We start from the raw sequence: 26,459 nt of genomic DNA on the forward strand, positions 1-26,459 counted from the left end.
TTCAACATTCTGAGTCCTGATCCCTCATCTGTAAAATGAAATGATAACTAATGTCTTACATGGTGGTAAGGGTGATTAAATTAGATAATAAATGTAATAGTACATGCACAATGCAAGTCCATATGTTATCCTCTGCTTTGGGTAGCTAACATGTACAAGTATGACTAGATAATAATCATAACAGCTGATGAGACTTTATTTCTCCAAATTCAAGATGAACTTGAAGTGAATATGAATGGATAAGAACTATTTTATTATAAGATGACTTCTATGGAGGGTGAATGGTCAGAAGTAACATTGCTAATTCTTCTTGTCTTTTTAGGTGTCATAAACTTTCTAAGATAGTACCTTTCCTGAAGACTGTGAGTTTCTGTGCACCCTAGGACCTCTATAGAAGTTAGATAATTCTTGACGAAGTTAAACAATCATATTGTAAGAAACTCCTCAAATCAAGAGTAAATAAAAACACGAGTAGCTTTAAAATTTACTGCAGAGTACATTCATACAGTTCAAATCTAAATATCTGCTCTTGCGTTTCTGTGACTTTTCGTGCCGTGCTGGAAATCAGGAATGGAAACTCTCATCCATCTTGGTGATTTCCTAGTGCCCTGAGGATGGTTTCATTTAAAAGCGTTTGAAGATTTAAGTTCTTTCTCAGATGTGCTCTTGTTTTCAGGAATAAAAGTGGCATTATGATGAGTTACTATGAAGTCTCTATTCATTTACCAGTTTTAGGCTTCTGAAAATTAGCTGTCATTTTCAGCATTTAAATTCTTAAGCTTATAAAATGGACTTGTGTGGGACTCAATGATTAGTACTGTGTAGTTTACCTCCCACATACTTGCTGCTCTCCCTTTCACCCATGCATGCTGTCTTTTCTGCCTCAGATGCACTTCTGCAAAGGTTCAGACAATCATTGAGGTAGTGGAGAAAGGTCATGTAAAGTCCTTGAGGGTTTTGTCAGAACTTTGCCTTTTGCTTGGAATGACTTGAGGAATCATCAGATGTTTTTGAGCAGAAAAGTGAGATAATCTTCATTTAAAACTGTAACTCTGGTTACAATGTAAAGAACAGATGGTGAGGGACAAGGTTGGAAATAAAGACTAGTTGGGAAACTACTGAATTAGCCCAGCTGAGAGACAATGGTGGCTGGAGTTGGTGTACTATGGAGATTCTGGATGTATTTCGGAGTTGGGGCCAAAAATACTGACAGATTGGATGTGAGAATGACTTGGAAATTAACATGATTAAAAATAATTTTGGACTAAGAAAACTGAAAAAATGGAATTGTAGTGTACTGACAAGTGTATAACTGATGAAAACCAGGCCTTAAGAGGAGGATGTCAAGAGTTAGGATTTAGATGTGTTAAGTTTGAACTGCTTATTAGACATCCAAATAAGGCTGTCCCATGTGTTTTGGATATGTCTGGAATTTGTAGGGTAGGGTAAATAAAGACGACAGGCAAGGGTGGGCAGGGTGCTATTTTATATAGGATTATAAGGGAAGACTTCTTTGTCAGTGTAACATGTAAGAACAGATTTGAAGAAAAGAAATAAATTAATAACTAGAACTATCAATCTGGGAGTTTTGGGGGAATCTATGTAGTATTTTGTAGCCACTTGACTGGATGAGATTGCCTAGGCAGTGAGTGTAGGTACAGACTAAAGAAGTCCAAGGACAGAGCCATGGGACTCTCCCACATTTAGAGGCTGGAAAAATTAGAAGCAATCAACAGAGGAAGTTGAGGAGCAGTCAGTATAGTGTTAGGCAAACCATGAGGGAGTGATGTCTTAGAAACCAAGTGAAAAAAGTTTTTCCAGAAAGAAGGAGTGAAGCACTGTGATAAACACTACAGAGAACTTATATGAGAACTGAGAAATGGAAATTAAATTGGGCAATGTAAAGATCATTGTGATTTTGATGGAATCTATTTCTGTGATCTGGGCTCAGCTTATGAGCCCAGGGAAAGCTTCTTGTTTCTGATTGTGTATGATTCCTGGTAATCATTATTTTTCATCTTTAGCTACTAGGTTATAAAGAATAGCTTTCTTTTACATCACTTAAAGGGATTAGAGTTGTGGGTACCCTTGGTAGACTAGTAATTTGATGCCCTTTCAAAATGATATTCTTGAAATAGTTAAGATAAGGAGGAACTTATTTTAATGTACCGTGTAAATTGGCCCCCAGAGAGCTACCCATCTAGGTCACTCCTTAACAGAGCTCTCACCCAAATGGCCACTCATAGTGACAGATGGTTGAAGTAGTATATAAGGGCATGAGAGGTGGAAGGAGCAATCGGCCAATAATCAAGAGATGTGAATCCTGGCCTGGGCCCTGTCACTGCCCAACTCTTCTATCTGCAACTATTAGCAAGTTGTTTGATCTTTATGGGTAGTACTCTTCTTAGAATTGAATTAAATAATCTTTAATATCATCTTTAAATTCTAAAAAGAAGGAATTTTCATTATCAATCATATATGCATATTATTGAAAGAGATGTAGCTACAGGAAGAGGGGAAATAACACACTGAAGAAAAATACTGAATGTCTCATATCTAAAATGAATGCTGGGACCATCTTCCCAGCTGCTGCCAGCCTAGAACACCTGAGACACATTAGTTCATTTAGCAGAGAGCTTTTACATCCCCTTCAGGTGTCCATTGTGAATCCCCTCTGAGATTGTTCTAGTAAGAATGTCTTGGGCTCTTTCTGGGAGAGAGAAGAGTCTCTGTCCCTAGGTTATTCTTGCCTGGAAGGCTAGTTTTAAAGTTAATACAAAGATTTTCCAGATGCAGCAGTCTCTGGTTTTTCTGACTGTCTATGCAGTTCTAGGTGTGGAACTATATATTCCTGCATCTTTCACCTCAGTCTGCTGCTGACTTCTCAGAGTGACCTGAAGGCTTACATCCCACTCCTGGCCAAGCTGATCGAAACACTAGTTTTAGTTATGACATGACCCAGTTATGGCATAAACAATCCTTTATCCACAAAATATATTTAAATCTCCTGAGGATGGCTATATGCTAACTTCATAACCTAGAGAGGGCAACAGTACGTGCTGTGTGAACACATCACATTGTAATGAATCGAACTAAATTTATTAGAATCCATTATGTCCCTCAGGACCAGAAATGTTCTGGCTAAGAAGCAAGAGTCACATAGGTGATTTCGCCAGGCCCTACCACAAATAGAAATCAAATAATTTGTGCCGATTGAACTGTTAAACTGAATTTCTTCCATGGAGACATATTTTATGTCTTAATTGGCTCAAAATAAATGTATTACATCATTGTCTCGGTAAAGATTCTTTGTTAATGTCTACTTTTCCTTATGCCCTATTCTATTCAAACACATATGATACTTGACCAGCGCATTTAGCAAATATGAGAATTGACCACTTTCAATTGTTTTGGCATTCATGAGGATGTTGATAAAGGTAGGGGTTGGGGGCAGAGCTGATTCTTTAATGATTTTCTGCAAATGAACATTGGCTAAGTTACGACAGAATTAATGTGAAATTAAATATTACAGTAAGGCTATTATCAAAAGAGGTCACGGTGATGAATGGCATATTTAAATGAGACCACCAGAAGGAATTAGAGCCGAAGCCTATTAATCCCAGTCAGTCTGCAAGACTCCATTTTTATGTAGATTAAACTATATTTCAAGTTGATAAATCATCATGACATACTCTGTGACAAGAGCCAAATTTCTTTCCCTTTCTTTATTTCTATGTGGTTAGGGCTGCAGCTGGGTGGATACAGTTTAGTGAGAACTTCCCTGTAATGGGCAGCACTGATTGAGATGAGTGGCAGATGATGATTTGGTTCATATTGTTGGACCTCTGGTTTGACTTCCTTTCCTTTTAGGATGACAGCCAGTGAATTTGGAGCTGCCAATAATTGCGGAATTATTTATGTGTTTTTTTCTTGTGTGTGTATGTTGGCACTGTGTGCTGTTCTTATTCCTGCTGCTTTTCCTTAGAAATCCAGTTGCACTTCCCGGATTTTCTTTTTCTCTTTGGAAAAATCTTGGTGCAATTAATGTATTTTCCCTTCTTTAAGTGAAATTTAATAAAATATTTCTGGAAAAACTGGTGTGCTTTATTTGGAGGTTCCAATTAAACCACCATAAACATAACACAGATAAAGTCCATGTTATTCGCTCAACTGAAAATGGTTGCTCCAGAACATGTGATGGAAATAGGATGATGGATAACACAGCTGGGAGCGAGAACACCTAGCTTAGCCCTACACTAACCAGCCCTCTGACCTTGGACAAATCACTAAAATTAAAACATACAGCATAGTACATTGTGCATGATAGGTTCTCAATGAATATTTAGTATTAGGTGGAGTGTACTAAACTCCTCTAATTCCAGACTTCCTTCTAAATTAAGCATCATATCTTGCATGGATGGAAAATGTGACAGCTGCAATTGACCCACTTGCCTACAAAAATGAGCCTGCTTGCTCTCACTGGTCTCGACAGATTCTCAGTATGAACAACTTCCTAGCTTAATTTAGCATTATTTCGATTTTTAAAGTTTTTGAGAATACTTTAATCTCTTTTATAGTAGTAGTCCCTGCAGCCTAGGAAGAACAGGCGTTGTTATTCACCTGAGGAAGAACCAGAGCAGCAGATATTTGTGGCTTCTCCAAACGGAAGCACAATTCTAGTGCTTCAGCAATCCTGAAGTACAAGAATTCTTATCTCCAATGTATAGGGCTGTGTACTGTCCTGTGCTACTACTAACCCAGGTTGTAACTGTTTCCTTGCAAAACAACTTGGGGGGTAATAATATTTCATGAGAAAAACAAAAACATGGTCAATGAGAATTAATTACCTTTTGGTCCTGAGGGCCATGGACATCTGAGAGGGGTTGAAATCGGGGTTTGCCATGATATTCCTTACCATCATTGTTGCTTGGGTGTGCTTCTTGTCATTTACCATACCTCTAACTGACCCATTGAGCAGTGAATGGGCTGGGGAAGGCAGGAAACTGGCTTGTTCCCCAGAAGCATCACATTGTGGTTGTAGCATGACCCAGTTATGTCATGAGCAGCATGTCTCACAGAGGGAAATAGCTTGGAGTCTGGCCAGGGCAGGAGAGAAGCCACATGGTCGGTGAGTACTGGATGCTCTCTCTGTGGCAGGAAGCAGCCTCCTAGCTGTGTGCCATCTTGGGAGCTTGCAACATTGCCAAAACAAAGTAAGGGCCTTCTTGTTTATAGAGGTAACTTTATAAGGACTGTTGTAATTCTCCACTAAATATATATGACCTTCACCTGATATGGGTATCTGAGATTCCCTTGTTGGAGAACAAAGACTTTTGATTCTATTGCTGGAGTCTAGGCATAGAGTGCAAAACCCCTGGTACAGAGAACATGTTGAGTTTAAAGTTATTCACATCAGGGCAATGTACATGACTGATTGCACTAATTTCAGAAGGAGGGTGAAAGCTGGGATTCTCATGCATGTAAACACACACACACACACACACACACACACACACACACACACACACACACTTCTACATACTCTTGTTTTTCTTAAGCTGTTTCCTCTGCCTAGAATTTTACTATGCCGAATTTCTAGTCATCTGTCCAGACAGGGCTCAGAGCTTACCCACCTTGTGATGTCTTCCCTGTTTCCCATCCTGTTACCTGATTTGACTTTACCCTCTTCCTCTGGGCTGCTACTGTACCCCATGCATGTTTCTACTGTGGCATGTATTATGCTATATCCTCATACATGATTTTTCTCAAGCATGTTCATAGATGTACCTTTATAGAAAGCCTTCTTTTTTGTTTAAGTTTTGAGACTGTATTTGACTTATTAAATTTAAAAATGTAAAAATCTTCTGGGAACATAATTTTTAGAGTTAATGAAAAGGAACACGAGACATCTATATATTCATTAACTGAAATCAATTGTATTGTCTTTCCTATATTTCATAATAAGGTTTTCATAACATCCTGGATATGGATAAGATTCAGGTTCCAGTGTTCCCATGCTACTCTGAGCCATTTGCTTATATCTCACACCCATATGATGCAAGGAACCATGTCTCACATGAGGGGAACTCATGAAGACTTGTCAGTGGGACAGAATAACCCTCCAACCTGAGAGCAAGGTTCTCTTTTACTCCAGTGTCAGAGGTTGCTTGGTTCTCTAAAGAGATTCAGCTGGACTTCTAGACAGTTTGTTGGAGCACAATTGAAATTAGAAACATTTGGAATATAGCTATGCAGTGATATGTGTAGGGAAGAGATAGCTGTTGAGATGCTTATGGGTGAGGTAGCTGTTCCTCTGAAAGGGTAAGGGAAAGGAGCAGCCATGGGGATGGGGAGGCAAATTCAGCCTCCCACAGAAACCATTATTCTGTCCCTTCACAATTATAACTGTGATACCCACTATCCTAATGAGTCAGCTGAGTCTCTGTCCTGCAAGTTCATAGATTTGACTTCCCCATGCCTGGGTACCAAGGCATTCTCAAATTGTGATTCTAAAATTCCTAGGAGTTCAAGGCTTAACCCTGATCACATCACCAGTGCTAAATTAACGTGACGTGATTGATTCTTCTAGACCTCTGCCCTTACTCTAAACCTAGCTATTCCACTAGCCAACCCATCACACTACTGTCTCCTCTAGCAGATGATTTGTACTCCACGCACTGATATTATTCTAGAATGTTGTGGAGAGGAGATCTTTAGCTCAAATATAGGAACTAAAAAAGTCCCATTGTTGGTCCTCATGTCACTTGTCTGTCTACATGCTTCGATTTAGAAGTCCAAATCTTACTTGGCTCTGAGTCTTTGTTCCCTCACTTTCTTAACTGAACTTCTGATCCGTGTCTTAGCTCACTTTCTGGACATGATGTCTGGCCTATCTGACATAGAGGATTTTCATAAACTCATGTAAATATCATTAGAAACTAGTAAAGGAGAGAGAGAATTGGTGAGAAGAGTGGGTCTCACAGTCTGGAAACTAATTTTCAATTGACTACCATAGTTCCTTGATTCTGAAGAGCACACTTGTTTTCTACAATTGTGTATCTCTGAAATCAAAGTGTCCTGTAAATAATAATTAAATCTAATGCAGAAAGTATATTTTCTTTCTGAAAAACTTTTAGTGCATCAGTGTGTTGAATCTGTGCTCAAATCTAAGAATGAAGAATGAAGGAAGTATTATACACCTGCAAGTATTTTGGTTATGTTGATTTGCTAGCCCTAAGGGCATTAAGGTATGTGGTACAGCTAGGAAAACTGAAATGAGTAAAGAGAAGAAAATCAGGGATCAGACAGGGAGTATAGGGCTAGTTTTTCATTTTGACCTCCAATTCTTTCATAATTATTTGCTCTGAGCATCTGGGCCTCCTTCCTGGATCTTGCATGCCTCAGGCTGGTTCTTTGTCTTTGTGGTTGAGGTTAGTGGAGGCTGTGTCTGAATTTAATATCCTGCTTTCTTACAGTGAGCTGATCCTTTCAAGGCACAGGTAATTCAGCAACACCCAAAATATTATTTGCCTTTGTGAGGGTTGGGGGTAGAGTTCCTATATACCAGAGCAAGTGCTTTACAGATGTATACAGTTTATAATTTAATTCTCAAAACAAACCTATGAAGTGGTAACTATTTTCTCAATTTTACATATAGGGCAACAGGTCTAAAGATGCTCAGTAAATTACCTGTTTTTGACCCAAAGAATTTGCAAATAATTTAATGATGTTAGTCTCTGAAATCCATTTCATGGTCATTATCCTGACCCTCAATAGACCTTTATAGCACCTTAATTGGATATAGTGAAGATGAATATGTTCGCAGTCTCTCCCACATATGCATGCCACACACACATACACACACACACACACAATTTATCAGCAAATTTATTGAGAAAAAGTTTAGGTCTGGAGACAGGAGGTAGGGCTACAAAAGTACCTGGTACACAGATATGGAGAAAGGAATTGAGTGCAGGCCAGAGAGCCTGCAATCTTCAGTACTGAGTTAGAACAGCTGTGTGCACACAGGATCGGAAGCCATTGCAATGCTGAAAACTGAGGACCAAGGAAGGATCCTGGGAGGTCATCTAATATCTTTCCTGTTTTCAGACAGTTCCAGATTTAAGCTATTCTGAAAGCATTTATGTGGAATTTGAAATGAAATGTAGCTGCTTAGTCTTTAATAGAAGACAAACAAAATGCAGGAATCTGTGGGTCGATTCTGAACAAGGTATCTTTTTTTAATGCGTCATACTGGTGGGTGAACACATATTTGAAAGGGCTTAGAATGCACACAAAGGCTCTGTACTTTGACCTTGACTAATGTCAGAGAATGCAAATCCCCACAGTAAGAAACTACCACCCAGAACTATAAATAAAAAGGAAATGAGAAATAAATGAGCTACATCTTGGTATTTTGTGACAAATCCCCCAGATTGATTAGAAGAAAACCACACAAACCCATCCTGGAATGTTGAGATCCATAACATATGTACAAAATGCAAAAGCCAAGCTTCTTAATGCTTCTTTATGGGCTGCTTCTCTACGGACTGCTGCTCCATGGGGTTGTCCCCCCAAAAAAATGTGTTTTGGGAAGTAAAAGAGAATCTTCATTCTAAGATCTTAGTTCTGCAGTGCTTAAATCCCTCTCACAGTGACAGAGACCATAAATGATGCTTTTGAAGTTAGGTTTAATCTAAGAAAAGATTCTTAAGCTTTTAATAAGACTCTGGACAGAATAGCTGGATCAGGATTTTTTTTTTTTGTATATCATCTGAACGTCACTGAACAAAGCATTTGGAGACAGAGGAAGTGTAGGGCATTATTAACTGGAGGAAAAGTGATGACTTTTCCCTTTTTGTTCATTCTTAATAAATTATGTGCTTTCAGCTAAAATAAATGGGCTCAGGATTCATAACCATTTCACACTTCATGTTAACTCTTTTTTGTTGTTCCTCAGCTCCCTGTGAGCCAAGCCAAGTTCTTTATGAAGACTTTCTTTTATTACCTGAATTAATCTAGAGTTCTAGGTAGTAAGGATTATCCCCTGAAACCATGAATGAGAAAATGGATATAGGTGAGGTGCTTTTCCTCTGCTGCTTATCACAATTTACACTGATCTGGATTGCAAGTTTTAGGGGAGAATTTGTTCAGTTGTGTATTGGTAGATGCTTAACAACTGGCTCTCCAGAAAAGAAAAATAAATAAATAGAAAGAGAAAAAAATCCCCACTGATAACTGTGTTTGGCAGTTTCCTTGGTATAAATACTCTCACCAGTGTTGAATTAACCTACCAGCGCTTTAATAACTGGCCGAATTTTGCCAATTGACAATTGTTAGAGCTGACTTCGACCTTTCATTACCTCTTTTAGTTTTGCTTCTCAAAATCCTCTCAATTAAAATTGGAAAGATCATTCCAATAAGTGGAAACCACCACCGCCATCAGCACCACCACACTACATTAAGTCAAGCAAAATCACTATGTACCCATAGGTATGTGCAATTATCACGTCACCTACAATTTTTAAAAAATAAAACATGCAAAAAAAGAAGTCAAACTTGGCCGGGCGCGGCTGTAATCCCAGCACTTTGGGAGGCCGAGACGGGCGGATCACGAGGTCAGGAGATCGAGACCCTCCTGGCTAACACGGTGAAACCTCGTCTCTACTAAAAAATACAAAAAACTAGCCGGGCGAGGTGGCGGGCGCCTGTAGCCCCAGCTACTCGGGAGGCTGAGGCAGGAGAATGGCTTAAACCCGGGAGGCGGAGCTTGCAGTGAGCTGAGATCCGGCCAGTGCACTCCAGCCTGGGCGACAGAGCGAGACTCTGTCTCAAAAAAAAAAAAAAAAAAAAAAAAAAAAAGAAGTCAAACTGAATACTGAACCCTGTAACACGTCACGAGGGAATATGGTATGTCTTATTTAAACTTGCCTATAAGTTTTTGGATATACTGTATGTTATAGAAACTTAACTCTTATTTATATCAATTAACCCTATGGTAAAATTGTTTATTTAATGCAGTACATTGTTTCCTTTGAAGTCAAACTTTTCAAAAACCTATTGACAATATTAAGTGAGGACTCACTGTATACCCTAGTTTACTTTTATGTCTGTTTAAGGGCCACAGAGAGTATCAAAAATATAAGCCCAGTCCTCACTTCTGGATGGCTCTTATCCTCTTCTTTATTTTTTTTAAGTTCAAGCAATTTTTACATAAACAAAAGTGATTTATTGCCTTTAACCAAAAGTCTGTATTTTGGCAGGAATATTGAGTTCATCATTGTACAGTTCTAACCCCTGAGTGCCTGCTTACTCTGCCTGAAATATTCCCTTGCACTTTCTGCCTGTCACAGATTACCCTTCTTCTTGGTCATCAGCCAAAAAAGAACACAAGATGCTTAGCTGGTGAGGTAACCTGTTGATTTTAGCTTTGACCTTTTAAACCTCAGTTAGTTTTTATTATTTGGTTTGTTCAGGAATGGGGCTAACATTCTTGATGACCATACACTCAGTGGTCAGCTAGGGCAATAACATTGATGCTCCTGTAATTGCCAAGCAATGCAAAGGAAGTGATGAAGAATACTCATGGCTGGACTTCAGGCAGCTAGGGCAGGAGGGTACAGTTTGGAAATGATGGCTGCTTGGTTCGTGTTAGCACAAGAGTCAGGCAGAAGAGCATTTAGGGAGAAATTAGAGGAATAAGATTGCATGTGTCAGTCCAGGATAACATAGTCTAGATCAACTTTGTATCTCTAGTCCTAATTATTAACTTAATGCCTTTACATGATCTCTTTGGCTTAGAAACCTGGTTATTTCCATGGAAACAGGGCTAAAATATCAGGGCATAAATAAGGAGAGTCTATATGTGTTATCCTGATAGGGTGTTATATTAGTTTATTCTTGCATTGCTATAAAGAACAACCCAAGACTAGATAGTTTATATAAAAAAAGAGGTTTAATTGATTCACAGTTCTGCAGACTGTACAGGAAGCACAGTTGGCAAGGCCTCAGGAAACTTCCAATCATGGCAGAAGTTGAAGGGGAAGCAGGCATGTCTTACATGGCTGGAGAAGAAGGAAGAAAGGGAGGGGAGAGGTGCCATACACTTTTAAACAACCAGATTGTGTGAGAACTCACTATCACGAGAACAGCAAGGGAGAAGTCCACCCTCGTGATCTACATTATCTCCCACTGGGCCCCTTCTTCAACACTGGGCATCACAATTTGACATGAGATTTGGCTGGGGACACAAATTCAAACCATATATTTGCAACCCTGCCCCTTCCTAAATCTCATGCCCTTCTCACACTGCAGAATGCAATCAACCCTTCTTAACAGTCTCCCAAGTCTTAACTCATCTCATTATCAGTATTAACACAGAATTCCACAGTCCAAATTCTCATCTGAGACAAGGCAAGTCCCTTCTGCCTGTGAGACTGTAAAAATCAAAAACAAGTTAATACTTCCAAGATACAATGAAAGCACAGTGATTGGCTAAATACTCCTGTTCCAAAAGGGAGAAATAGGCCAAAACAAAGGGATACAAGCCCCATGGAAATCTGAAACCCAGCAAGGCAATCATTAAATATTAAATATCCAAAATAATCTCCTTTGACTCCATGTCTCACACCCATGTCACACTGATGCAAGGGGTGGGCTCCCAAGGACTTTTGCAGCTCTGTCCCTGTGGCTGTGCAGGGTATGGCCCCTGCAGGAATTTAGTGTCTGTGACTTTTCCAGGTGCATGGGGCAAGCTGTTGGTGGATCTACCATTTTGGGGTCTAGACGATGGTGACCTTCTCCTCACAGCACCTCTAGGCAATTCCCTAGAGGAGACTTTGTGTTGGGGCTTCAACCCTACATTTTCACTTCACACTGCCCTACTAGAGATTCTCTGTGAGGGCTTCATCCCTGCAGCAGATTTCTGCCTGGACATCCAGGTTTTTCCTTTCATCATCTGAAATCTAGGTGGAAGCTCCCAAGCCTCAACTTTTGCCCCCTGCCCACTCACAGGCTTAACATCACGTGAAGGCTGCCAAGGTTTATGGTTTGCACCCTCTGTAGAAGAAGTCTGAGGCATATCTAGGGCTGTTTTAGCAATAGCTGGATTTGGAGCAGCTGGGCCACAAAGAGCAGTGTCCTGAAGTTGCACAAGGCAGCAGGACTATAGGCCTGTCCCTGGAAACCATTCTTGCCTCCTAGGCCTCCAGGCCTGTGATGGGAGGGGCTGCCACAAAGTCTCTGAAATGCCTTCAAGGCATTTTCCCCATTGTCTTGGCTATTAACATTCAGCTCCTCTTTCTTTATGCAAATTTCTGAAGTGACTTGAATTCCTCTCCCAAACATGGGGAGAGGAATTCTATATGGTCAGACTAAAAATTTCCTAAGCTTTTATTCCCTGTTTTCCTTTGAAATATAAGTTCCAGTTTTAGCTAATCTCTTTGCTCATGTATATGACCACACATGAAGCAATCACACCAAATCTTGAATGCTTTGCTCTTTAGAATTTTTTTCTACCTGGTACCCTAAATCACTACTCTCGAGTTCAAAGTTCCACAGGTTCCTTGAGCAGGAGCAGAATGCAACCAGTCTCTTTGCTAAAGCTTAGCAAGAGTTTCTTTTACTCCAGGTCTCAATAAGTTCCTCATCTCCATCTGAGACAACCTCAGCCTGGACTTCAATGTCCATGTCACTATGAGCACTTTGGTCAAAACAATTTAACAAGTCTCTAGGAAGTTCCAGACTTTCCCTCATATTCCTGTCTTCTTCTGATCCCTCCAAACCGTTCGAACCTCTGTTCATTGCCCAGTTCCAAAGTTGCTTTCACATTTACAGTTATTTTTACAGCAATACCCCACTTTCTAGTACGAATTGTCTGTATTGATCTGTTCTCACATTGCTGTAAATAACTAACTGAGACTGAGTAATTTATAAAGAAAAGAGGTTTAATTGACTCACAGTTCTGCAGGCTGTATGGGAAGCACAGCTTGGGAGGCCTCAGGAAACTTACAATCATGGCAGAAAGTGAAGGGGAAGTAAGCATGTCTTACATGGCCAGAGAAGGAGGAAGAGAGAGAGGGGAGTGGTGCCACACACTTTGAAGCAACAAAATCTTGTGAGAACTTACTGTCATGAGAACAGCAAGGAGGATTTCTGCCCCCATGATCCAATCACCTCCCACGAGCCCCCTCCTCCAATATTGAGGATTACAATTCAACATGTGATTTGGGCAGAAACACAAATTCAAACTATATCAGGTGACCAACTTGTTCCTGTTTGTCTATAAAAATGGAAAATATTTTTCCCATTTTAGAACTGAAAACACCTTGTTCTGGAAATGCTCTCCATTCCCAGGAAAACAGGAACAGTTGATACCCTACATCCTGAGCATTCAGATCACATTCCCATAGTAAGTGTATGTTTGTGTGTGCATGTGTGCACTTATTGAATCAGATTTATAAACTACTATATGACACATCCATCAATTAACATTTTGGGGTGTACAATTGTTTAATCAGATATTATCTATCTGTTTATGCCATAATTAAGTCCATAAATTTTCAACTTGTCAAAAAATATGTCATGAGGGGCTTGTTTTTCTGATATCAGGATATAATAAATCAATGTATCAGTTGTGCCATTGCAACAGACACATTAAAAATGATATAAATGTCATAAAATAATATTTCTTGAAAATTTGACAGAAATTAATATTAAACTCTCTGTTCAATAGAATATAGAACCTCCTAGGCCTATAGGCCTCTTTTCAATTTACTATCATTTACTTTTTACTTTACTATCAGTTTTGTGCTTTTAAAGAATACGTGGCTTTGCAATTTAGGCAGAACTTGTGTTAAATCTTGTATCTTCCACTTGTACAAGTCATAACCTCTATTTCAAGCCATTCTGTCTTTCATTTCCTCTATAAAGTTGTGCTTTTTTGAAGACTTATATTTAATTGAGATAATACATGTAAAAGATTTGATCCATAGTATATGTTCAATAAACATTAGTTTACTTCCTTCATTTTTAAAAAGCTAGTACCATGTTTGGCCATATCCTGCTTTGTAATCTTCTCATAATTCTTCTGTAATGATTGATGATGGTTTTGTAAAAATATAGGTCAGCTAGTGATATGACAGATAGGACAGTAATTTATAAAGCAAAACTTTTATTCTCACAACACTAGTGCATAAAATACTAATAACAAATGTATCTGATCACTGCCCAATGTGAGACTAAGGATTGAATACTATTCTGTGCTCTTTCATTTTCATTCTGAAAATGAAAACATTTACTTGAGGTGTGAATATGCTTTTGATGACAATAATGAATCCTTTCTTTCATGTTCATACTAAACTATTTTTGAATATTATTTAAATATTGGTGCATCTGAACAAGCTGACTCTAATTACAGTACACTAAGTTAAGGTGCCAGCCCCTAATTGATTAATTACTTGGTTGACTTGACTGAAGTTTGTCAAAGTTAACTCTCAGTATATTTGTAGAGCCAGTAATGAAAATGAGTGGGGGATACTAAATACAAACACTAAATAAAATAAGATATTAAAGCTATGTTTAGTTTATACAAACCTCTCATTTTAAAGAAGAAACAAAAAAGTAATTGTCAGAAAGAGCAGTCCCAAAATCACACAGAGATTTAGCAACAATTAGGAAAAAAATTAAGAATCTTGGCATCCTAATCAACACTGTCTCCACAACATTTTATATTTTAAAAAAGAGATTCAGTGAGGAACTTGAAAACAATGTCTTTTTTTCCAATACTCAGAACACATAAATTTTTTTCAAGAAAATTTGTATTCTAAAATTATCAAATACAGGGTCACTAATTAGCAGAGTGGAAGGAAACAACTACATTCTCGTTGGAACAATTCTATAGGAGTTACTTTACTAATTGGGTTTTAGGGGTTGTTGCCCCGGCCAATTGACTGCTAACCCCTGCAGACAATGGTATTATGTGATAGGTATCTATTCTTACTCCTTGTCCAGTTATATTAATTGACTGATGTTGATAAATCTTTATTTAATCACATCACAAGAAATAAGAAAAATGGTCTATTTAAGAACATCAGAATAAGAGCCTTTTCCCAATGAAAACCAAGAGGATTGTAACTCAAAATATCTATCATTATCTTAAAAAGTGATCTTCTTAATGAATATTGTAATTGAATTTAGTACCAATAGCCAGAAGAAAATTATACAAATTTAGTTATTAAAGGAGATTATGTTTACATTCTCCAAGAGAGTTGTGCAAAGTTGCAATGAGAACTAAGAAAATACAGAGAGAAGAAAAAAGGATGCATTATTGAAATTCTCAATAGAAAAAAAATAGACCAACCTGGACCTGAGAAGAACAAGATGAAGGCTGACGGGCCCATGAGAAGGGTGGCGTCGGGAGGATGTTGGTGAAATTCACCAAAAAAATGGATTTTGGGAGGCAGAGCAGGTTATTTGAAAAGGTTGGGTCATAAGGAGTATGTATTTTAGATGTGTTAAAATCTTATCACATGAAGTTACATAAACTTATATTACTGAGGTGGGAAAGTTCAGTAGACAGTATAAGTCATGGGCATTGAGATTAAGGTAGAGAATGCAGTTGCAGCAATATCTTCCAGAGTCATTGATATTTGCATGATACCATATTCCCACCATGTATCAAACCATGTATATTATAATAAATTACCTTGTCCGGACTCTCCAGGGATTTGCTCATACTTCAGTAGAGGAAGCAGACAAATAAATCAGTGAAAATAGAGAGTGACAAAAATCATGGTAAAATAATATATAAATGTCCTCTGGGATCCAGAGGGAGAAATTGCCTCTAATTTGATATTAGAATGGAGCATAGAAATTGTTGTGCCCCAGTCCTTTAATTCTCCAAAGAAGACCACCAGAATCCGAGGTCAAAGCCAAAAGGCAAGGATCTTTAATACAAGTTCGAACCTGGACTCCCGACCAAAAACTGTTTGAGAGCCCCTGGCTGGGTCTGAGATAGCGTTATATAGTCAGCAGTAAACAGGCACAGAGTCACAGGGGATTTTATGTAATACAGGTTTGGGATTGGCTGACATTTGAACAAGGCGATTTGGCCGTTTATGATTGGTTCCCGCCTTCTGGGAGTTTCAGTTACTCTTTCAAACACTCATGACCTTTATCAGGGGACTCTCCAGGTGGTGTTTTTCCAAAGTTGAGATATATGGAGGAATGTGTTTGTGCTGGGCTCAGGAAGTTGAGATATATGGAGGAATGTGTTTGTGCTGGGCCCAGGGCTGAGGAATGTGTGAATGTGTTTGTGTTTGATCTCTTTCAAAATTTGTTCATTGCAGAGTGGTGGAAGAGCAGACCAGGGAGAAGACCAGAGTTGGTAAAACCATGGAGGTGGAAAAGAAAACACAAGATTTTGAAGGAGCTCATTATGGATTCATCATGGATGGTAAAGAGTGAATCAAATAACATGAACTGAAGAGATAGCCAGTAGTACCTTGTGAAGGTTGTTGTTAGTCCTATAAAGAATTTGAACTTGTTTTTGTTGGGGCAATCATTAAATCATTTTCATCAGAGAAGTGACATGATCAGATTTGCATCTCAGGAAGTTCTGTTAGGCTTTATGAGAAATGAACTAGAGGGAAACAAGCAGAAATTAGAAAGACTAGACAAGAGGCCATTGCAAAATCTAGGCATGTGATGTGATGGCTTGAAACAAGAATTTTGATAGTTATTTAGGGGGTAGAATTAGTAGACTAGGTGAATGAATGAATATAAAGACCAGAGAATAATAATAATTCACATCTAAAACACAGGTTATGGCATCATGGGGTCATTCATCGAGATAGTGATAACAAGTATCCAAGTAAAGAAAGAAGGATGTGATCTTGAACATACTGAGTTTGAGGTACTCATGAGAATCACGAGCTGTCACCTTGACATATGCATTTGGAACAAAGTAGAAAGGCATGAGATGAAGTAAAGACTAGGAATTATTACTAAACTTTAGTTTTTAGGGTTTTTTAAAAGCCTCAAAAGTAAATTAAATCTACTATGAAGAGCATGAAGAATGAGGAAAGAAGAGGTCTTCATGCAAAACCCTGAGAAACCCTAACATTATAGGCAGAGGTAGAGAAACATAACCTGTAATGGATTTAGAGGAGGCGTCTGTGTAGGAAGAAAACCAGAGAAATGTGGTGGTACAAACTTGAATATAGATGAAGTGGACAGTTGACTCTACCTTGAGGTGGAATAATACTGGGTAGATGTAATAAAGGAAAACGGGGGCAAAAATTTAAAAATTATGGTAAGATTGTTGCAGTGATCCGAAAATGGTAGCTAAGAGAGCCAAAGAAAGAAAGACATGAGGCAATAAAAAAAAGTGTCAAATCCCAGAAATTCTCAATAATGTCAAGATATAGGTAAAGAGAGTAACAGAGTATAAGAAAGATAAATATTGTGGTAAAGAGTTTTTTTCATATATATGCATTTAAAATTTCTACAAATAATGTATACATACATTCTTATTGAAAGCAATTCAGGACATACAGAACTACAAAGGATGAAACATTAAAATGTCTCCTTATTGTCCTCATTATTAACCTTTTTCCCAAAGAAATCACTCTCAGCAGTTTATCCTTTTGGAAAATTTCTACACATGTATACATACACAGAGCTGTAAATGTTTTCTTTGCACAAAAATGGATTGTAATATTCTGATAAAAGTCCATTAAGGTACATTGTTAATTGACTTTTTTCATTTAACAGTATGTTGTAGTAAACTTTCATATCAGTATATTTTTATCTACCTCATTCATATAAATAATTGCATGATATCCTGTATTATGCAATGACAGTAATTTAGCCATTTCCTATTGTTGGGCAATTAAATTATTTGAGAACTGAATTTAAATGAAATGTTTCAGAAGTAAAATAACACTGGGTAGTAGCAAAGTCTAGGGTGAGGGCAGTGAATGGATGGCAGAAATAGGGTGGGGGAGGCATTGGTGATAAAAACACAGTGAGGAAGTTACCAGTTGTTCAGTGGCTTAAAACAAGGGGTACTGAGGGCACCTAGCGTGAAGACAGAAATGGAGCTGGGCCAAAGGGTGGTATGCTCTAAGCTAAAGGAAGCAAAGAAGAAGGATGAATGACCAGACATATGATAGATATTAATGATGAGGAGGTATTCAAATTATATGATTAGGGAAAAAGAGCTGCAAGAGTTATTTTTCTTTGTTATTTTTCTTACTAAGGTCTAAATAGAAATATCCTGGAAAAATCACTAGAGAGAGGGTAATGAGAATGATGACCACTTCTTTGACCTAGAGGCAAGGAAAATGAAGGAGAAAAAGAAACATTCATTTGAGACGCGTTTATTACAATTTTTATCCTTCAGGCACTTCTAGATATCTTTTAAGGACTGGAAGAGGTAAAACAATTCAGGAAACAGTTGAAGATAAAGAGGTTTACAATGGAAGAGAAGATCCAGGTGCCTTCAGGGAAATGCTTGTGGTTAAAAAGAGATGAAGACGAGTATCCCTGGAAAGAGGAAGAGCCAGCTAGGTATGGTAGCTCATCCCTGTAATTCCAGCACTTTGGAAGGCAAAGGCTGAGGCAGGAGGACCACCTGAGGTCAGGAGTTCAAGACCAGCCTGGTCAACATGGTGAAACCCTGCCTCTACTAAAAAAAAAAAATAATAATAATTAGCTGGGCATGGTGGTGTGTGTGTGTAATCCCAGCTACTCAGGAGGCTAAGGCAGGAGAATCACTTGAACCTGGAAGACAGAGGTTGCAGTGAGCCAAGATCGTGCCACTGCACTCCAGCCTGGGTGACAGAGCAAGACTCCATCTCAAAAAACAAAAAAGAGAAAGAACCAAGCAATGTGGAGTTGAGAGAAGAGGCAGGATGTGAACAAGGATGCTGGGAGTATGTGGGAGTATGAGGTGGTAGGTTGAGACAGCCTGCTGATTCCTCAACTTAGTCCTTCCATTGGCCAAGGAGGAAGTGGGAGTGAGCGGATTCAGGCCTCTTAAGTGTTATTCATGACCTGGAGAGAGGGTACTCATGAGAAAATTCCAGTTACAGCAAAGAGGCTGACAATTGAAACCAGTCCCTGCCACTGCCACTTTGCACTAGAAATAGCCCCTCTCTCCCGCAGGCGGCAATGATATAGGGAGCAGTGTCTCCATACCAGGGTCATCTCTGCAAGTGATTCTCCCAGTCTGGGTGCAATTTCCTCATTTTAAAATAAGTGATTACACTAAATTATATCCATAGTCAAAAATAAAAGATTCCACATATTATCCTTTAGTGCATAAAATTTTCTTTCTTTTCTTTTTTTAGGAAAATTATACCCTCAGCAAGACTAGCATCAGCAAGTAGTTTGCAGTGTTGGTTGTTCTGGGTTTCGTAGGATTTTATAGGAGGTATGGCACTTATTTAAATGGATTTGTTTCTTTGCTACTCCTATTCCATGTTGGCTAGACAGCTTTCCTTGGGGTCCCTCATCTATTTCAGTGCCATTCCATTCATCACTCACAAATCATTAATTTGCCTGTGTTGTGTTACCTCCTGAGATTTTCTGTTTCTGAGTCAATAGAGTTGAGAGCTAATGTACATTTCACAAATATTGCTGGGAAAAGGGCTTGGAGCAAGAATTGAAGAGACTTTCTATTTTAGTATAGTATGTACCATAACAACTCATTCCTTTTATATGAGCATGGAAGAAGGGAACTGCCAGATTAGAGGCAAGTGCATCAAAATCATTCCTCCATGTATTCAGTCAGACAGAGTTATGTTCAGCTGAACTTAAATCATAAGCAGTTATTGAGCACCAATAATGTCCCTAGCATTGGGCTTGGCTAAGATAATGGAAGGAACATGAAACATGGTTTTTCTCTCAAAATAGTCACAAGTAGTTGGAGAGAGCAAAAACAACCATGTAAACAGATAAATAAGGATCAAAAGTAAATAATATTAATTGTTAAAAGAAAAGGTATTACAAAGCAGAACTTAATTAATGAACAAATAAATTATACAGATAGGAATTGCCATAGACTTTGAAAGGAAATGGAGATATTTCAGGCTATAATAAACAGAGAAGATTTTAAGGTAAAGTTTAGTGTTAGATCTTAGTGTCTTGAGTATATAGTTTAAAGTATAGGCAGGATTTGAACATATAAACAGAATTAGGAAGGAGATATGCAAGGTGGCTGTTTGAGAAAGATCTGAACAAACACATTAGGGTGAGAAATAGCACTGTACATTTGCAGTAGAGGACATATGAGTGGAAGCATTAGGAGTTGGAGTCAGATGATGGAGGCTACGGGAGATAAGCCTGAGGGTTTTGGTTTACTCTACAAGCAGTCTTTGTTCAGGACAAGGGAAATAGAACTCTGATACAGAAAGACATTGTGAGTATCAATAAGGAATGAATAGAGCTTGAAAGCAGGAAGACCATAACATTGATGAGAATAGAGCAAAGTCCAAGGGAATAGGCCTGAACAGATGCAGTACAGTGGGAAAAGGTGAAAGAAATGCTGGGAAGAGGAGGACTGACTCACTCACAAATGCCTATCCTCTTTCTGCTTCCTACACACATTATTCTCAGAGCCATTGTACTGGTTGATCTCTCCATCTGCCATAATCTTCTTTCATAGCTTTGCATAGGTATTTTTTGTTGTCTTTCATGCTCTCAAAAGACTGTCTATAAAAGTGCCATACATTTTCTATCACATTCCACTATCTTATTTTCTTCCTTATTCTTCATTCATTCATTTTTTTGTTTGCTTATAGTAATATGGCTCCCTTGAAAAAGCGTAAGCTCTGCAAACGGAACTCTTGCCTACAAAGATCATAACTGTGATCTGCAGCACCCAAAATAATGGCTGATACACAGTAGGTGCTTAATAAATACTTGTTGATGAAGGAATGGCAGTGAGAAAAAAAGGTGCAATGATGTAAACATCATTTCTGAAGGCTGTAATTCACATTATTATCATATGTGTAATGTGTAATAATGAGTCTATGCTTAAAGAATTGCAAATTAAAGTCTTGATGCCAATGACTAGCCTAAAATATTACCCCTAGGAAAATTAAATGTTGTACCAAAAAATAAGAATCTTTATTCCATTAACTTAAGTGCCCATAGGACTGATGTAGAATTCCTTCAAATTTATTGAAAGAATGCTTCAGACAGGTTCTAATATACTAGCAGCAGTATCTCTAAGGTCTCCTTCCTTCCAATGCCAACACTCTTATGATTTTAAGTTACTGGTTTCATAATCCAAATCAATATTCTTTTTGTATAAGTACTCAGCAAGGGTAGCCACACACTTATTCCACTAAAACTTCAAATATCTAATATTTATGAATGTTTCCATGGGGAACAATATTCATAGCCTGTTTCAAGAACCACATAATTAAATATATCCCATAACTTTATATGCTTCAGTTTTTGTTTAAAGTTTTATGAGAGAAACCACTAATTTTTTTAAAAAACACGCATTGAGGCACTTGTTAAGACTGAATCAAATTTCTTTAACATAATCTAACACTGTGCAGTGATAAGTCAGAAGTATAAATTGAATTTCATGTTAAACTGTGCATTTGTGATTAACTGAGGAGTGACTGAATCAAGATAAAAGTCAGTTTTATTTACATCTCTTATGCAGGTTACAAATAAAATATTGGATAGAAGGCATCTGGAACATTTCAGCATGCTTGTGTTTTAGTCTCATGAACAGCCACCAACACAACCTTATTTGGAAGAATTAGAGTTCAAGACCATCCACACCCTCTAAGCAGGAGGGTTGAGCATAGGTTAGCCTGTTTCTGCAACAGGTGGAATGACTTCCTTACAAAAGGGTAGGAAGAAGAGAACAGCATGACTAATGTACTCCAGGTGACTAGTAGTGATAAAGACACTTTTTTGTTGTTGTTGTTGTTGTTTGGAGACGGTGTCTCACTCTGTCGCCCAGGCTGGAGTGCAGTGGCATGATCTCGGCTCACAGCAACCCCCACCTCCCAGGTTCAAGTGATTCTCCTGCCTCAGCCTCCCAAATAGCTAGAATGACAGGCATGCTCCACCACACCTGCCTAATTTTTGTATTTTTAGTAGAGATGGGGTTTTGCCATGTTGGCCAGGCTGGTCTTGGACTCCTGACCTCAGATGATCTTCCTGCCTCAGCCTCCCAAAGTGCTGAGATTACAGGCATGAACCACCATCCCTGGCCAAAATATTGCTACTTGCTCTAAGCAGAACTAAATTAGGTAGAAAAGTCAGAAACCTAATTTTGATTGCAAAAGAGTTTGTTCTTATTCATTCACTGCTGTATGAAATATTTTTAGCAGAATTCTAAGCATGCCAGGATGATGTTTAAAAGGAGACTTAAACAATCCTTTTACAGAGATAACTGTGAGCTAAATTCACAGAAAGCTGTAATCGAGTGATATGAGCATCTTCACTAAGAGCATTATTTGAGAAGTATGGAGGTAGGAAGAACGATAAAGGAGAAGAAGAAAGAATTAGCTCAGTAGGAAGAGAATATGGAACAAGCAAATCAGGGTTGAAAAAGGACTGTGTTTAACTTTACAATTTCGCTTCTAAAAGTTACTTTGTTTCAAAAAACAAAAACAAAAAACAAGGAAAATAACTATAAGCAGTGGTTCTCTTCTCCACGACAAGGTTCTGCAGTCTAGCTTAAGAAAATTCCCTTGATCTGGAAATAAGTTAGATAAAAATCCCATGGGGTAAAACTATTGTGAAGTGATTATGAGCTTTCTCTCCTGAAAGAACCAGCCACCAAAGTATACAATAGCACAATCAGCTCAGCCTCTGTGAACTGCTTCAGGCGTGTCTCAGTGGATCCAGTGTAAGTGTTTTTACCATCGGGGAGAAAATGGTATTCCTTAGAAAATGAGGGTTCCACAGCCTGTTTAACATAGACATGAGAAGTGCTACAAGGCAGAAGAAGAAGTCTATGGCTTGACCCTCTTAGATGATCTTCTGAGGTGTTTATTAATAAGTGATAGGTTGTGTTTTTTTTCAATGATATAGCAAGGATTTTTATCTTTTACAAGATATCAAAGGAGTTTGACTCTAATTTTCCCTCTGGATATTTGGCTGAGAGTCTCTAGATTATGGTGATAACAACACCTTAGATATTTATTCAAGAAGTGCCCCTTGGCCCTTCCTTCAGAGAATTCACAAATCTTTATTCAATTCTATCGGTCTCTGGCAAGGGAAATGCCATTTAGTCCAGTGAACAATTAATAAATGGTGCTCAGTAAGTGCTAGTTGATGATAATGATAATGATAATAATGATGAGATGATGATGATGATGGTAATAGACATCTTGATTCAAAAATAAATATGTGCAATGTATCTGTATATATGTTTATGTATATATGTAATATATGTTTCAAATGCTCTTCAGCCTTGAAAATGAAGATTGCACATTTTTCTTTACCATATGTAAAGGAATGCTTTCAGTTTCTGGTTTTCTATGTAAAAATTCTAGAATATTTTATCATCAATGCTTGCACTTAGTTTTAATGAGCAGTCATTTCTGAGCTGCATATAAAATGCTTCAGTAAAATAAATAGAAAAAGTGATTAGTCTGTAGTTCTTGGTGCAAAAATGATTTTCCCCAAAATTGTAGGGATCAGAAAAGTATGGTAAAATGGTAGATTTTTAATTCCTATCCAAGCCATTAATCTCTTCTCAATCTTTAGGATTCTGTAAACTTTAACATGTACTGAGTTTACTCTTGAATATTCACAATCACTTATTCTCCTTCAAGCTCTCTCAACCACAAATAAGATAGACAGCTTTCATGTGTGGTTGGGAAATTTCCTCTTGTAGGATGGAGTTGTGCAGGCAAGAAATAACTCTTAAGACAGTCTGGGGAATGAGTCTAAAACATGGGCAGACAGAGGGTAATGTGAGACTGTATAAGGGGGATGTTTGGGGGCATAATAAATAAAGGAAGAGTGGTACACAGACATATTTTTGTCCTAGGAAAATAATGTAATGTAAATTTAGTAAAAATATGTTGGATATTTATTTCAATATATCTCACAATAAACTAAGAGAAATACAAAATCTGATGTCTTGTAGTTAAAGAGTAAACAACAAGGACTGTAATTTTCATCTCCTTCAGTCAGCCTGCATAATAGGGAGAGCTATTTCCAATTCATTCATTCATTTGACAACTACTAATTGAGCTTTAACTATGTGTCAAGCTTTGCAATAAGATCTGCTCTTTCAAGTCAGAATCAAACACTGTCCTTATCTGAAAGGAGCTCCCAGCTTGAAGGGGAGGAGGTGTATACATATGCACTTAGGATATTGAGATAAGCGAGGCGGTGGTTTGTAAAGACCCCGGGAAGTATAAAGAATAGAAGCACCCATTTGTAAAGTGGGGCATAAAGTGTCAAGGGCATCCACAGACAGGAGATGATAACCAAATTGAAGGATGAGTAGGAGCTTATCAAGCAGAGTGGAAAGGCCATTCCAGAATCAGAGGCTCCCAGGCAGAGGCATGATGTGGCGGGGATGATTCAGGAAGCTACAGGGAGTCTGGTGCAATTGCAGTAGGTGTTGTCTTGAGGGCAGTGATAGGTTTTGAGGTTAGAAAAATAGGCAGGCACCAATTCACAGAAAACTTTTTTTGTAAAGCTATAAGTTTTGAGTATGAGGCAGTCCTTAACTGTGTCAAATGTGAGGATATTTCTTAAAACCACATTTTTTTCAGATGCACACATGACAGAATAGTTACTAAATGAGAAAATATATAATGACATAGGACCACAATTAATAATGCACTTAATAAATTTATACTTTACTGATCACTACCAAAAAATTTACTGAACACTTACATTTTGCCCTTCATGGTACTGGGAAAGGAAGAGGTGCAATTTAAAAGAGACAGTTCTGGTTCTTAAATTGCTTAGCATCTACTGAGGGAACAAATAGTTAACAACCCAAAACAATACACTGTGAAAATTCAATAATGGAGGGACCTGTAGGTGTAAAAAGGATTGCAGAGATAAGAGAATCCTAGGTTTTCTTAGAGGTGTCAGGGAAAGTGTCACAGAAGGAGGCTTAGCTTACTTTTTGCAAAAGGAGTAGGAATTCTCTAGAAAGAAACATTTCTATGAAGGAGGCAATAGGGCATTTTAGGTGGGGGAAACAGCTTGTGCAAAGGCGTAGAAGTTGGGAAAGGCAAAACATGAACTTACAGGAATAGCAACAAGGTCAAAGGGCTAAGAAATTATGACTGTGAAGATTTCTTTTTATCTAATTTGGAAAATGAAAAGAGTTAGTTCTCCAGCGTGTAAGAGGTAGGCAGATTCGTGACCAACTAGTTTGGCATTGGGACTCCTGGGCATAAAAACTTTTAATTAGAACATCTAGTTATTACTGGAATCTACAGCGATTCTCTGCTTGCTTGAAACATCACAGTGAAAACAATAGAGGAAGCAGCTTTGTAGGAATTAAACAATATTATAAAAATGGAAATAAAACTGAAATTATATATGCTTCTAATTTGAAAATGCAGATCAGAGAGAAAATATCAAAATGGTAATAGCTGCATTTTAAAAGCACTATTTGTCACTACTTTGCAGCCTACTATTATTGGACTATTACCTCGATGATTAAACTTTTCAATTACATGTTGCATTGTATTAGACTTTATACAATCATTAATTAGTTCACTCACATAAAACCCAGCGAGGAAGCTGAAAGATTTTATTACCCACTGTTTTACAGATGAGAAAACAAAGGCAGCAAGGTTAAGTGGCTTCCTGAATTTTTCCTGTTGGGTCTGAGGCCTGCAGGATGGGAGTCTGGCCCCCTGCGTGGCCTGCCTGGCATGGCTCCCTCAGTTCTGCTCCCAGCTTCACATGCTCCACTAATTGGGGATGGGTACCCCTGGTGTTCTCGAAAATTGATTATATTCAAAGCTACAAGATGTATCTGTTGTAGTCTATGTTTGTTTACTTGTGGCAATTAGTGACCATCTGCTCTGGAGGTGATGGTATTAGGCCCTCCTTTGGAAATAGTAACTTCTAGGAAGGAGAGGCCCAGGCTATTAGGAAAGGAGGACTGACAAATGAATGGGGTCTTGGGTTCTCCAGAGGGTGGAAAGGCTGCATGTCAGACATGTAAGAAAAAAAGCAAACTGAGTCATTTGCTCTCTTCTCTTGTGGCCTCTCCTTTTTCTCTCTCTTCTCTCATCAAATCATGGTTATTTGCCTAGAGTTTCTGTCAGTCCTCTGAGCCCAAGCTAAGCCATCATATCCCCTGTAACCTGCACATATACATCCAAATGGCCTGAAGCAATTGAAGATCCACAAAAGAAGTGAAAATAGCCTTAACTGATGACGTTCCACCATTGTGATTTGTTCCTGCCCCACCCTAACTGATACATATATTCTCCCCC

At 38.3% G+C, this 26,459-nt stretch overlaps 1 long non-coding RNA gene across 2 annotated transcripts in view; it reads left to right on the top strand.

Annotated features, from left to right (window-relative positions):
* Positions 1–26,459, top strand: part of LOC104658708 — a 354,768-nt gene that overhangs the window by 265,221 nt on the left and 63,088 nt on the right. The window contains exons 5-7 of one of the 2 annotated variants that reach the window (XR_747472.2): positions 18,404–18,570; positions 19,353–19,435; positions 21,683–24,111. This is a non-coding gene — a long non-coding RNA (uncharacterized LOC104658708). Of the gene's footprint in view, positions 1–18,403; positions 18,571–19,352; positions 19,436–21,682; positions 24,112–26,459 lie in introns of those variants that run through there. The other variant, XR_747473.1, reaches the window with a different exon arrangement.

The sequence above is a fragment of the Rhinopithecus roxellana genome, chromosome 21 (assembly GCF_007565055.1).
Source record: "Rhinopithecus roxellana isolate Shanxi Qingling chromosome 21, ASM756505v1, whole genome shotgun sequence".
In the NCBI taxonomy this organism is placed as follows: domain Eukaryota; kingdom Metazoa; phylum Chordata; class Mammalia; order Primates; family Cercopithecidae; genus Rhinopithecus; species Rhinopithecus roxellana.